This window comes from Equus asinus, chromosome 12 (genome assembly GCF_041296235.1).
Source record: "Equus asinus isolate D_3611 breed Donkey chromosome 12, EquAss-T2T_v2, whole genome shotgun sequence".
Taxonomy (NCBI): Eukaryota; Metazoa; Chordata; class Mammalia; order Perissodactyla; family Equidae; genus Equus; species Equus asinus.
In genome coordinates this window covers 67,606,646-67,620,741 of record NC_091801.1, presented here as the reverse complement: position 1 = coordinate 67,620,741, position 14,096 = coordinate 67,606,646, and the positions used below count along the sequence as shown (strand labels likewise).

Sequence of the window (14,096 nt, the reverse complement as noted above, 5' to 3'; positions counted from 1 at the left end):
CATCACCTGGGAGCTTGTCCTGCTCCCTCCCCTCCCCTCCCCAGAACTACTGAATTAGAATCTGGCAATTCATTTGAACCATCTAGTTTGAGACCCACTGGCATCTTGATTCTTAGAATAACCCTACAAGGTAGACAATATGGTCCCTATTATACAGATGAAAAAACTGAGGCCAAGAGAGAGAGTTGACTTGACTAAAGTCTAACAAACAGGATGTGGGAGAGGCTGTCTTTCTAGTATACACCATCACCTTGCCTGGGAGCTTGGAGCCTGCCTGTTATTTCTGCTCTGCTACTTCTTAGCTGCGTGACCTGGGACTTTAATTTCTTCATCTGTAGAACAGGTTGGTTGAGCCAGATGATCTGCAAGCTTCCAAAGTCTATAATTTTAATGTGAGCCTGTTTTACATATGTTCATTTTTCAAGAGTAGGAATCCACTGAACTTGGGCAATGAAAGGATTTAAGAGCCTAGAATTAGTAGAAGGGGAATTGCTCTTCAAATGGACACCTATTTCTTTGCTTTGCATTACCGATGTGGTATTTATTGCTGACTACTAGCCAGCATCTGACTGTTAAATGGCATTATGATTTCCTTCCTCCTTCCTCCTAAGCGACATCGGGAAATAAACTCACCCCATGGGGAGGATAGGAGAAATATCATTTTGGAACCATGAGAGAATTCCAATTAATAGGAAGAAGTTGTTGGCAAAACATAAAAGAAGATGAAATAAGATGTGTGCTTGCTTGGGCTTTATAATTTTGAGATGATCTCTTTGGGAGAGAAATGTATTTATAGCATAAATAGGAGGCTTTCTGTAGATTAGCTAACTTCTTTTTTCCTTATTAGGTTACTAGTGATTTCACACATATGGATTGTTCTTAGCCACACTGGTAGAAAGGGGGAGTACAACAGACGGCTCAGGACGGGGGGTGATATAATGTTAGCTTTGGACGGGACCTTATAGTATAAATTCTTTTTATGGTCCAGAAAACAGAGGTCCAGAGGCAGTTGTCCAAGATTATACGCCATGTGACGCAGCCTAGACTAGAACCCCAGGACTCTGGCCCCTGGTGCCCAGCCCACTGCAGGAGTGTTTCCCAAAGTGCACAAGGTTTGTCATGAGTGTTATGCAAATAGTCAAAGTGGTGCACAGGTAAATCCTGTTTAATAGGTATTTTTCCAACTTTATTCAAGATAAACAATAGCAGTTTTTCATTTATTTTAGTGCTACAAAATTTTCGTTGAAATTGATGTATTTAGAATACAATCATGAGCAAATTAAAAAATATTAAATAGCAGCGCAGTTGGTCCATAGACATGCAACAATGTTACGATGGTAGAAGAATGTCTGAAGTTTAGGAGATGCTGCATCATTTGCCAAGAAGTCCGCAGCCCTCGGTACTTGACTATTCTGTGTTTCATGATTCAAAAGAGAGCCACACATTTAATATTAAAATTATGTTTGGCTCAGGAAGGTGTTCAGTTCCTTTTTATTCTCTCTTTTTTTTTAAAGATTTTATTTTTTTCCTTTTTCTTTCCAAAGCCCCCCAGTACATAGTTGTATATTCTTCGTTGTGGGTCCTTCTAGTTGTGGCATGTGGGACGCTGCCTCAGCGTGGTTTGATGAGCAGTGCCATGTCCGCACCCAGGATTCGAACCAACAAAACACTGGGCCGCCTGCAGCGGAGCGCGCGAACTTAACCACTTGGCCATGGTGCCAGCCCCCCTTTTTATTCTTTTCTTCATGTGCTAAGTCAGGAACCAGTCTGGCCTATGACTACACAGGTAGTTTGGGCTATGTTATGCTGCAGTAACAAATGACTTCAAAATCTTGGTGACTTCTAGTAGCTGTTTTATTTCTGGCTTATCTTATATTTCCCTCGTTAATGTTGCTTTGGTTTTTCACTCAGAGACCCAGGCTGGAGATCTGCCCCTATTAGAGATATTGCTGGTATCTTGACAGAAGGGAGAGAGGAAGGCAGAATCAGAAGATTCTGTTCAGAAGTGGCACGTGTCGTATCACTTTTGCTTACATTTCATTGGCCAAAATAGGTCCCATCTCCATTGATGATGCCACTGGGGTGGGAAGCATAATCCTCCAATAGGGATAGTCCAGTGCAGAAGGAGTGAGTATTTTGACAATCGTATAATCTGCCACTAATTAATTAACTAATATTAATAAACCATTCGGTGAAGAACACGTGTCAGTAACTGAGAGCTCCCTATAACTGCCTTGTATCTTGGGGTCCTTCAGATAGTAGTGAAATATCTGATGTGGCTCTTTCCTATATGGAATTGGGAAGGAGACGAACAAGGATGGCATGGTCACCACACACTTCTACACTCTAGGTGTCAGTTATTTTGACCTGTGCAGATTCAGTAAGGTTTTGGGTTTGTGCTGCTGGACTCTTTGTTTTGTTTTTTCCCCCTTAGCTGCCTACTAGCTACACAGGATGACAGGCCAAGATGTGTGATCTAAGTAAACCTGGCTTCCTGCAAGATTCAACCAATAAATATGTCATAGTCCCTTAACTTAAAAATATTGACGTTAATAAAAAATTAATTTACATATTTAAAAGATGTCATGATTGAAAGAAATTCAAGCGCTTTGGATTAATGGAGTGTGTTCTCCCCGTAGTTTCCATGTTCTCCATCTCAGACGGAGCGAATGTTTATTCTAGTTTAGGTCTCTTGTAGGTTAAGTCAACCTAAATTCTTCCTGCATTCCAAGTGCCTTCGGGATGCAAATTCAGGCATTCTCTGGCCCTGGAACTTTGGGCACCTGGTTGGTGGCAGCTTTTCTTCCATCGCTTTATTATGTTTTTTAAACATTCTTCAACAATTCCCTAATGGAAGTGGCATATTAGCATTCCCAAGTATCCGCCTATGAATCTCTGCTTTGCCACTTCCTCAAAACGAGGTGGAGGAAAGGAAAAGAAAGTTTTAGATTGGACTTGGGTGCCTCAGGCTTCACTAGGGACTTCTGTGATTCCGTTTTCATTTAGTGCATTTCTGGTCACTAGCATCTGAGTCGTTCAAAGGTGCTAGCTTCCATCCTGATATTAAATGTATGTAAAGCGAGTCTCCTTAGTTACAGCCGCAGGGAACTTTCACTCTCTTGACTGATTGCCTTCCGGTTATTCAGAGGGATTCTACTCTTATGCCCTCAGATACATTTTCAACTTATTCAAATCTGAATTTCAAGGGCTTTTTCACAGGATTTAAGCGATTTCTGCACAGTCTCCTGGGAATCCAGGTGGCTGAAAGAGGAGATTCTTCTCATTGGCCCTGTAGGACATAGTGGAAGCCCAGCTGGGGAGATGGTTTTGGGCGTCCCCTGCAAGAACTTGGAGTCAGTGAAGCAAGCTTAAATTTTGGGTCTGTAAGGAGCAAACACTTCTTTCCCCTTCCTTCCCATTGGCAGATCTCTGGAGGATAAAATCTCTTCTGTTTATGCTTCCTTCATTAGAGTGGGAACAGGTTGGAGAGTCTCTACAGAGAAGGCAAGAAGGATTTCTTTCTCTTTCATCCAAAAAAATAAATAAAGAAATTACACAGGTGTCTTGAATACAAAAGAGGAGAGGCAGGAACTCTTAGTGACACTGGTCAAATCACCCATCACTCTTGGCTTTGGGTTCCTAAAACAACATTTGAAAAAAATCATATTTGCTGATTAGATTAGTACTGAAAATATTTATTTCTTTTGACCCTTTAGTTGTAAAAACTTAAAGATTAAAGACTCGTGGAGATAAATGTGAATGTCCCCCTCCCCCTTCCTATTCCTTCTCATTCATTGCCTCTCCTTATCACCCAGGGCTAACTAATCTTCATCTTCTAGACTATATTTTTTCTGCACTTGAGTTTCCTTTGAAGTTATCATCTCCATTCAAGTGGCTGTTGCGAAATTAGAGGTGACAGATTCCTGGGTGTGCTTTGTAAAAATGCTGCTGGCAAACTTTCTTTGGGGAGGGCCTGAAGATGCTTCAGCTATGGGTCAAACTAGAAACCAAATTTCTACTCCTTCAAGAGTGTTCTCACTCTACAAAGAGGCCTTCTTCTGATCCTTTGTGGGAGGCAAGTTTCTACTCAAATGGGTGGGTCTTGTGACTTTGTCTCTCCGTTGTCTTGCCAATCTTCCAGTCTGGAAGGACCCTTCCCATTACCACTTCTGAGCACTGAAATTTTTCCACTTCTAAGGCCCAGTGTATTAGTTGCTATGTAACAAATTACTCTAAAGTTTAGCAGCTTAAACAATAAGTATTTATAATCTCAATTTTTGGGGGGTCAGGAATTTGGGAGTGGCTTAGCTGTATTGTTCTGGCTCAGGGGTCTCGTGAGGTTGTAGTTAAGATGCTGCAGGGTCTACAGTCAACTGAAGGCTTGACTGGGGCTGGAGAATTCCCTTCCAAGATGACTCTCTCTTATGCTATTGGCAGGAGGCCTCAGTTCCTTGCCATGTGGGCCTCTCTAGAGGGCTGATTGAGTGCCCTCATGACATGGTAGTTGGCTTTCTCCAGGGTGAGTGATCTAAGAGACAGCAATACAGAACCTCAATGTTCTTTATGACCTAGACTTGGAAGTCATACTCTATCATTTCCTCAATGTCCTGCTGACTACATAAGTTGCCCTGTTCAAAGTGGGAGGGGGTTACAGAGGGCATAAAACCAGGAGGTAAGGATCATTGGTGGCCATCTTGGGGGCTATTTACCACATCTAGTTCAGGTCCTATTTCTTCCATTTAACCTGATATTGAGTTCCTACCTAATAATATGCTCTTCTGTGGGCTTCCTTAGTACTTTCTCTCTGAACTGCTAATATGGGCCTCTCAGATTCTGCCTTGAATTGTTCTTTGATTAGGTGTTTTAGACTCAAATGTTGTAGATTGTAATGTGGCTGGTGGGCAAAGCAGCTGCTTATGAATGCCTAGGGTTAGGAGAATGAGGGGATGGGCTCTGGGACCCTCAAGTGCTCTGAAGTGAGTCTGTTCTCCACTGGCCAAGCCCTTGTGCTGAGGTGCACCTGTCTGGAGGAATTCCTCTAGGAATTCACACAAAGGTAATTTATGGGCTAGGAGAAAGCTCTAGAATGGGTCCTTAACAAATGTTTGTAAGAGGAATAGATGAGTGAATGACAAGTTTGTCCTGGCCTCTTGTAGAATTCTATGAAGACTCAGTGGTATTTTGATATTCCTTACCAGGTTTAGATTTTCGAGTGGCTCATCTTCTAGAGATAATTTCTAGTCCTGATGCAAAGGAAGTGCCCTCTCACCTCTGCCTGTGAGGGGATAAATGAGGCTGGCTGTGGGAGCTGGGTATTATTAATTTGTTGTCCTTCCTGCCACGTTCTAATGAGGTTCTGTGGGTTTGAAGGTAGAAAGCTGCTCTGGGGAGGGGCTGTCCAGACTTGTGTAGAACAAAGGAGGAGTCATTCCCCTCATGGGCATGGGTTTGTCAAGGGACAGACAACCAGGAAACAGACTACTGGACAGAAGGGTACTTCTATGGAAATGTACCTTTAGAAACCTCAGCCTCCAGCCCTCCCCTCTCCTTCTGAGGTTCAAGAGAGATTGCTGAAGAGGGCACACAAGGGGCCAGGCTGGGAAGGAGGCCATGGGGATGAGACTCTAGCTGCTTCTACCATAGCACATGAGACTGAATTGGTTGCACCCATTTCTCAGCTTATAGGGCTCTGATTCATTAATGAACAAGATGATCACTGGCCATCTGTCAAACCACCTCATTATTTGTTTGGCTTCAAGCTGGGCCCTTCTAGAACATATGTGTCTCCAAGGGATCGAAACTCTTAAACAATTGTGACTTTGGTGTTTTTTTAACTGAGCTGACACTGCAGTTCTTGAAGCCCAGAGTCTGTTGCTCCTTGTGGTGAGCAGGTCCTGGCCACACAGAGGGGCTTAAGGTAACTGTGAAGAGCAGGAGTAGGGACAAGAGAAGAGCTGCTATGTATCTCCTTGGCTTAAGAATGCCTCCCTCATTCACCTCCAGGAGGTGAAATTTATCTATCAGTAATTCATTCCTTTCATTCGAGCCCATTCAGTAAGCATCTTAGTAGATGGCTCCTGTAGCATACCGATTAAGAACAGACATTCTAGAATCTGAGAGACCTAGGTTTATATTCTAGATCTGCCACTTTTTAGCTGTGTGCCTTTGGATGAGTTCCTTAACTTCTTTAAGCCTTATTGTTCTCACTTGTAAAATAAAGTTAATAACTGTACCCGTATGTTTATGGCCAGTTCATGAGAGATGTACTGGTATGTATTGTGGTTTCTTATAAATTCTTTTCAGGTTTTGGTAGCCTGGTTATGCTGGCCTCATGAAATGAGTTGGAGGAGTATTTCTTCCTCTTGTATTTTCTGGAAGAGTTTGTGTAAGATTGGTATTTTTTTTTTAATTTCTTAAACGTTTGATAGAATTCAGCAATAAAAACTAAAGTTTTATCTGTGGGGATGTTTTTGTTTTGCTTGGGAAAGATTCACCCTGAACTAACATCTGTGCCAATCTTCCTCTATTTTGTATATGGGTCTCTGCCACAGCATGGCCACTGACGAGTGGTGTCGGGCTGTGCCCGGGAACTGAACTTGGGCCACCAAAGTAGAGCGCACTGAACTTAACCACTAGGCCATGGGGCCAGTCCAAAGTGGGAAGGTTTTTGAAAGCAAATTTATTGTTGTAACTATTGAGAACCAAGTGGTGATTACACAAGATTCCGTTGGGAGGAGCCAGGTCTAAGCAGCCAGCCAGCGCTGACAGATGACTGCCACACCTGCCACTGTCCTACCAAATATCACCTCACCTGCTGTACGTGGAATCTGCACCAATGCATTGCATGCTATGGAGATTCCTGTGAAAAAGATGAGAAAATTGAGACTCAGAGAGATTAAGTCAATTAACAAACATCACACAGCTAATAGACTGCAGAATAAAACCAGAACTCCATGTCAGTTATTTTGACTTAAATCCCACAGTGTTTCACCACTCCCCAGGTAGAATGTCACAATTCTATAAATCGATTCCATTTTGTCCTCTGATAACGTTCTCCTCCTCTCTGCTCTCTTGGTGGGCACTGGGAGCCAGGCTCAGAGAGTTAGCTCTATGTAGATCCATTCAGAAATCAGTTTCATTTCATTGTGTGTCTCTAAGACTTACTATAAGCCCCACTGCAAAACAAGCAAACAGGTAAACAACCAAGGTCACAGGAGTGTAAGAGAATTTGGAAAGGTTCACGGGGGGAGAGAATTCACTAAAAAAGGTCGGTGGATCAAAAGGAGCATGGTTCTTCAGCTCCCCCCACAGCTGGAGCCCAGGACTTGTAGCACATGCTTCGGCAAGTCATCAATCTTCTCCAATTGCAGAGGATGTTCCATGAAGCAACCTCTTTCCAGAGAGTTTTCCCTGAGCCCAGATGGGTTCTCCAACATTTATGAGATAATATTTGGGAGATGTCAAAGTGAATAGGAATTAAACAGCAGATGGATAGTGCAACATCCCTGTCTATTGGGCAGCTAAGAAATCAGGAGAAGTGGGAAAGGTTATTCGACGGTTTCTCCCTCTGTATGGCAAAGGGACAACGAGTTGGCAGGAGAGTGACACTCTACGAATTCTGTGGATGAGAAGGGAACCAAGAAGTCAGGGACGCTGGCAGCACCAGCGCAGGCAAGAGTGAATGTACCTGGCTGCAGGTCCTGCTGGTTACTGGGTATTTGTTGCACAATGCATGACTGTATGCATGCCCCGTGCACTCACACACAGGGACACAACCCAGGAGAAAAACTGTAGCTCCTCAGGGATTGCATGCCTAATCTTTGTTAGAAACACTATAACCTCATTCATTCCAACAATGTGATAAATAACAGGTCATTATTGGGCAAAAGTTTCTAATGAACCACATTCATGTCTAAAAACTACGTAATAGAGAGAAAACGGCAGGCTCCTTCTGGTCCTGAAGAGCCGATGGTCCACCTGCGGGATTCGTATCTGCAGTTCTTGGCAAGTGAGAAGATAAAATAATAACAATAATAATAATAGCAGCTGCAGGATATTAAGAGTTTCCTTTGTCCTGGACTCTGTGCCAAAGGCTTTACACACATTAGCTAGTTTAACCTTTCACCGCTGCCCGCTGGCCCACGCCACCAGTGCGTTTCACCTGGGTTGTTCCAATAGCTTTCAAACTGAAGGCCCTTTCTCTGCCCTTGCCCCCTACAATATCTTATTTTCGCAGCTTCCAAAGTGATTATTTTGAAGAGAATATGAGATCATCCTGTGACTCAAATCCTCCTGTGGTTTTCTAGCTCTCTCACAGTAAAATTCAAAATCTTTCCAATGGCCTAGGGCCCCCTCAGTGATCACCAATCACTCTGCTGCTAACTTCCAGCCACTCGGGCCTCCTCCATGCTTCTAAAGCATGTCAGATTTGCTCCTGCCTCTGGGCCTTTGTATTTGCTGTTCCCACTGGCTACAATGCTTTACCTTGAAGATTAGCTTAGCTCACACTCTGACTTCCTTCAGTTTTCTGCTTACATGTCACCTGATTAAAAGTACCTTCCTCCAGGACCCTTTATTAAATTGGCTCAAGCTCCTTAATTTGTCATATTTGTCTTCCTTCCTTGTCACTATCCTGCTGTGTTACTTCTGGACTTGTTTACTAGTTTATTGCCTCTCTTCACCCCCTATGATGTAAGCACCACACAACAGAGATTTTTGTCTTTTTTCTTGTTATATCCTTAGCGCTTAGAACAGTGTTCTGAGTTATTGTTGAGTAAACAAAAGAAAAAATGAATGCTGCTTTTCCTACCTGTGTTTACTTCCATTTGATTATGAATTTTCTCTGAAGAGCATGTTGTTTATAAAAAAGGTAACAATAAAAAAAGAAGAAGACTGAATTTGGAATAGTAACAGGATTGCAATCTGAGAAGTCTCATTAATACACATAGCAATCAGTTCTGATCCATCTGGTGGGTGACCAATTCCACCTGGCCCGGCAGAACTAGTGTGACACTCGAACCAGTAAAGAATAAGGCAATGGGTAGAGGACAAGGGCCATGCTGCCTTTGTCATTTCTAGTTAAGGTTTCACTAGCACTTTAGGAGTCTACCGGCATACTATAGCTGTAGTGGAATCATCCACAAATATACAGGGTGCTATATGTGTTTATATTACAGTTCTTCTTGATGAATTGAATTTAGTTAATTTCATAGAATGATTTTAATTGTTAGCTAATTCCTTTGTAAAAAAAGAATAGAATTCCTAGAGATCGTTCATGAATTCATTCTTTCATTCACATATTTAAGATGTACTTTGTATGTTTCAGGGACCATATAAGAAACTGCGGATAGAACAGAAAGTGAGAGAGATAAGGTCCCTGTTCTTACAAAGTTACCTGAACATGTTAGAAGTAAGTGACATTTGTTCATTGTTTCAGATCCTGGTGCCCAGAATGAGAAGAGAGGTAAGAAGTTTATTTTATGATACTCGCCATAGTGCCTATTTCTCTATAGGAGTTCCACCCTGCACAGCACAGGTAAGACAGAGTGTGACAAGCACATGTTATGTGGAAAGGAGGCCAAAGCACCAAATACAGACTCTTGCCTCCTTTGCAAGATTTTGAGCATTGACTAAATTTCCCTTTTATCTACCATGGCACTTGTTGTGCATTGCAAAGAAACCCCAAGAATGAATGCTAAGTGATAGAACCTCAGAATTGATGGTATAAAAAGGAACTGGCCAGCCTATATAGGCAATTATAAACAACGCTTCAAAAATAATGATAAATGTTACTATGCTGTTGACAGTTTTATAGTCGAGTTCAGACTTTCACAAATTTCCTAGATGTGCAATAAAGCATTGCAACCTTCTACCCATGGAAAAAATGTGTCTCAGCAGCTTCTTCTTTAGCCCCTTACCTTGTTCTCCCACACCTAAAATGCTATGTCAGTTTCTTGTGAAAGGAAATATTGAAGGTGGCTTCAAATCTAAATATTTAGATTCATCCAAAGCTTTATGGATTGAAAAATTCTTTAGGATTATCTCATTTTATAAGTGAGTAGAGCAGGTTCAGTGGAGAGCTATATTTTTTCATGCACGGGATTAGCCTTCTTCCGACGATAGCACTCCACTTTTCTAATAGGAGCTTCCCTGGGGTCCAGGTGATTCTCGGGCTTTGTGTTGCCTCTACTGACCCCCATGAGTACAGGATGGGCCATGCTACTCAAGCCAGAGCGGCTAATGCATTTCATGCCCTTTGCACTCTGATAGGTACGAAGTCCGATGATCCAGGCTAGTCAATAAGATCCACTTTCTTGAGACCAAGGAAACATTTATACCAGGCTTTGGAGATAAAAAAGGATTGTCATAAATCTTACCCTCAAAAATCTTCTAATGTGGTATATGGACATAAAAAAATAATTACAAGGAAATATGGTGATAGCCACGATAAAGGTATATAATAGGACTTTAGTGAGCACAGCAAAGAGATGTGTTATTAAATTCCTCAGAGGTAGAAATGCCAGAATTGGGTCTTTCAGGATAAGTAAGAATTTGCTAGGCAGCCAAGCAGTGGGAGGGAAGGAATGTCACCCTAAACTTAAATGTTTTAGGACGTCCCTAAAACATTTTCCATGTCTAAGGCTTTGTTTTCAGGTTGGGCTTGCTTATAGGAACCAGGGCAGAACAATGCCAGATGGCCAAATGGCAGAACAGGTCCAAACCAGAAACATCCAAGATGGCGATGGGGCCCCATGCACAAAAGGACACGCATACAAAAAGTGCCCTCTGCAAGAAGGGAAGATCTGTGCATGCCCTTAATGCCCCCACCCCAAGCGATGATGCAGAGACTCCGCCCCCTTCACATCCCATAAGAACCCTGCTCATCTTCCCTTCAGGGAGAAGGTGTTTTAGAGTACAACTCTGCCTCCTCCATTCATTGATCAATGAGTAATGTTTCTGCTCTGCTTTTCTGAACGGTCTATTGGCGCTGGTGCCCTTGGGTGCAAGGACCCACTTGTGGGTCACTGGTCTCTTAGGTCTCCTAACAGGGAGATCTTGGCAGACAGAAAAGAAAAGGCACAAAAAAGGCATGAAAACTGTATAAAACACTATAGAAATGTTATTATTACCATCGTATTTGATTCTTAATTTCTTTATAAATTGAGAGGTTGGATGAAATCTGTTTTTCAAAGTGTGTCCAAGGGTTGCTGGGGTGCTTGGTAAAAACACAAATTTCTCGGACCCGCTCCATATTTATTCCATTAAACCTCTATAGGCCAGATTGGACAATCTGTATGCTCAGATAGCTCCTCACATGATTTTTATTCATACCTGATTTTGGATTAAGTCAGCCCTGAGGTCACTTTCACTTCTAAAGTTCTATGTTTACATAATGACTGATTCCTTAGCCTGGTAGAGAGTATGTGCTCATTAAATGAATGGTAAAATAAATGAATGAATGAATAACTGAATAAATGGATGGACTGGGCATTCAATGATTTAGGGCCCTCAAACGAATACTATCCTCTTTCTGCCCTCATCTCTTTGGAATTTACTGTTGTAATGAATGGGCTGCTCAACTTCCAACTGCCTGAGGATGTTTTCTGGAGGCTGGAGCTCCAATTGCCTGCAGGCTTGGCAGCCCTCAAAAATGGCTGATGCGTGTTGGCAAACAACCATCTCCTTCATCCTTATTTGGGATTCTGAGATAGGAGTCTACACTGATTTCCAGAGTCCCCAGAAGGATTAAGCTCCAGTTACCCCAGTGAAAAGTGGCCTAATCGTGCCGCCTTTTTTGCCTTCCTTTTCATATTTCACTTTTCCACACCCATGCTGGTGTTTCTTGGGATCACTATTTGTGCTCAACCCTTGTCTGGAGAAATCCAAACCAAGACTGCCTCTAAGTAACACTAGAATTAGACTATGGCTCCCCTGCTAGAATGCAGTCTCTAGGGGGGCAGATCCATTTTATTCTCTGATGGATCCCACACACCTAGAGTAGTGCAATTCATACTAGGGCTCAATAAACGTTGTTGAATTAAATTTCATGTTTCGGTTCAGTTTTTTCCCAGTGATCTTTCTGATGTTTTTCCAGAGAAGAGCACCTTCAAACTGTGCTGATGGGGATCCCTGTGGCAGTCATCGTGTGACATGATGACTGGGTGCCAGGTAAGAATCTTGCCTGCTTGGGTGGACCACTCTTACTCCTGGTGTCCAGGAGGGGTCTTCCTAACACCCAGAACAAACCACAGAGTCCCGGGCTTAATGATCTCTAACACAATTGCCCTTAACCTTTTAGCTGGAAATCCAAGAAGAATCTGATAGATAGAAACTAAAGGCTCTCTCCTAAAGATCCCCCCCCCCCCCCGCCCCCGGCAATTTTACATATAATGCATGCAAGGACATTTTAAAGTCCAACCTCAAACCTGCTGGAACAGTTCTTCTCAAATTACCTATGGTAAAAAGACAAGTTTTATTTATTTTTCAAAATTTCAGTCTATCACAAATCAATACTAGTTCCCCGCTTGCACCACCTGAGACTCCTCCCACTAATATGACCACAGCTGAACTGGTCAACACCCTGATATGAATCCACTGATCACATGCTTGGACGTCCTATCAATGTCAAATTTGCAAAAGCTCGCTCTCAATTTTGGTGCTCATCCTGGCAGACTGGCATCTGCGGCAGTGGTCTGTGGATAACACTTTGAGTGACACTGTTCCATAAGCCCAAGAGCTCAAAGTGAGAATGTCTATGTGAAGGGCTCCCGGATGCTTACAGAGTTCGTCACTGTGGCAAGCAAAGTCCCTATACACACTGCTCCAGCTTCAGGGCATTAATTTTCTGTGTCCTTTGCCTTCTTATTCCTTCCATCCCTCCTTTTACTTTTCCCCAACTCTCCCTACCTCCCCTCATGTTCACCTGGAGAGGATTTATTGCTTCTCACTTGTATTCCTCTGGCATTTAAAAGACACTATTTATCATAATATATTACAATTATTTATTATACCCCTTTATCCTCCTCCAAACAGTAATCTCTTCAAGTGCAGAGATGGTAACTTTTTACGCACTTTTTATGTGTGTGTGTGTGAAGGGCTGTCACAGAGGGTGGAATGCAACAGGCGCTCCATAAATGATGTTGAGTTGAAGTGAAGCAAATAAGAGGAATTGGCTAACGAGGGTGGGAGAGCACCGATGTCCAGTTCCGAAGGAGTCCTGAGTGTTCCTTTGCTGGTTTCTGTCACCAGGGAGAGATCCAGAGCTCGGCCACAGGTGCAGGTTGTAGTTGATGAGAAAAGCAGAGCTGAAGATTTAGCTTTGGCTCGTGAGTAAGTTTGTCACCTCTTGGCAGAGACTTGGTTTTGGCTGAAGGAAGGTTGATGTAGATTTATCCAGGGCCTCCGGAGGCTCAGCTCAATGGGAAGAGGGAGAGAGCACTTGGAAGCTTAGTCATACCTGCTCTGAGCAGAAGATGCTGCTTCTTTTCATAATATTTTACTTTCGGAGCAGGAGCCCCTGACTTCCTTAATGAATGATTGATTCGCCTTGTCTTTTTCTCATGTGGCCATGGCTTATTGAAAATGCTCCCTACCCAAGTGTTAAAGAGGACTTGAGGTCCTCCCCTTGGCTAGAGTCAGGGACTGAACATGAATTGCAAGCATGTGGGGAAATGGTCGCTTCTTGGGCCTTAGAAGGCAGGACCTCCATGCCAGCCCCAAGGTGGAAGTTAGGGGTAGGTGAGGAGAGAGGGAATTGTGGGTTCCTGAGACAAGTTGGTTATGTTAAGAACTGGCATTATACTGAATAGCCAAAGCAATCCTGGGAAACAAGAAAAAAGCTGGTGGCATCACAATGCCTGACTTCAAAATATATTACAAGGTATAGTAATCAAAACAGCATGCTACTGATACAAAAACAGGCACACAGTTCAATGGAACAGAACTGAAAGCCTGGAAATAAAACCACACATCTACGGCCAGCTAATCTTTGACAAAGGGGCCAAGAACATACAGTGGAGAAAGGAAAGTCTCTTCAATAAATGGTGCAAACTGGTGCAGCCACTATGGAAAACACTATGGAGATTTCTCAAAAAATT

At 42.8% G+C, this 14,096-nt stretch overlaps 1 long non-coding RNA gene across 1 annotated transcript in view; it reads left to right on the top strand.

The window, feature by feature from the left end:
• The first annotated feature begins 236 nt into the window (after positions 1-236).
• The window catches only part of LOC139039925 (uncharacterized), a 34,305-nt gene continuing 20,445 nt past the window's right edge, over positions 237-14,096 (top strand). Inside the window, exons 1-3 of the long non-coding RNA XR_011493326.1 lie at positions 237-343; positions 9,437-9,463; positions 12,095-12,168. This is a non-coding gene — a long non-coding RNA (uncharacterized lncRNA). The remainder of the gene's footprint in view (positions 344-9,436; positions 9,464-12,094; positions 12,169-14,096) is intronic.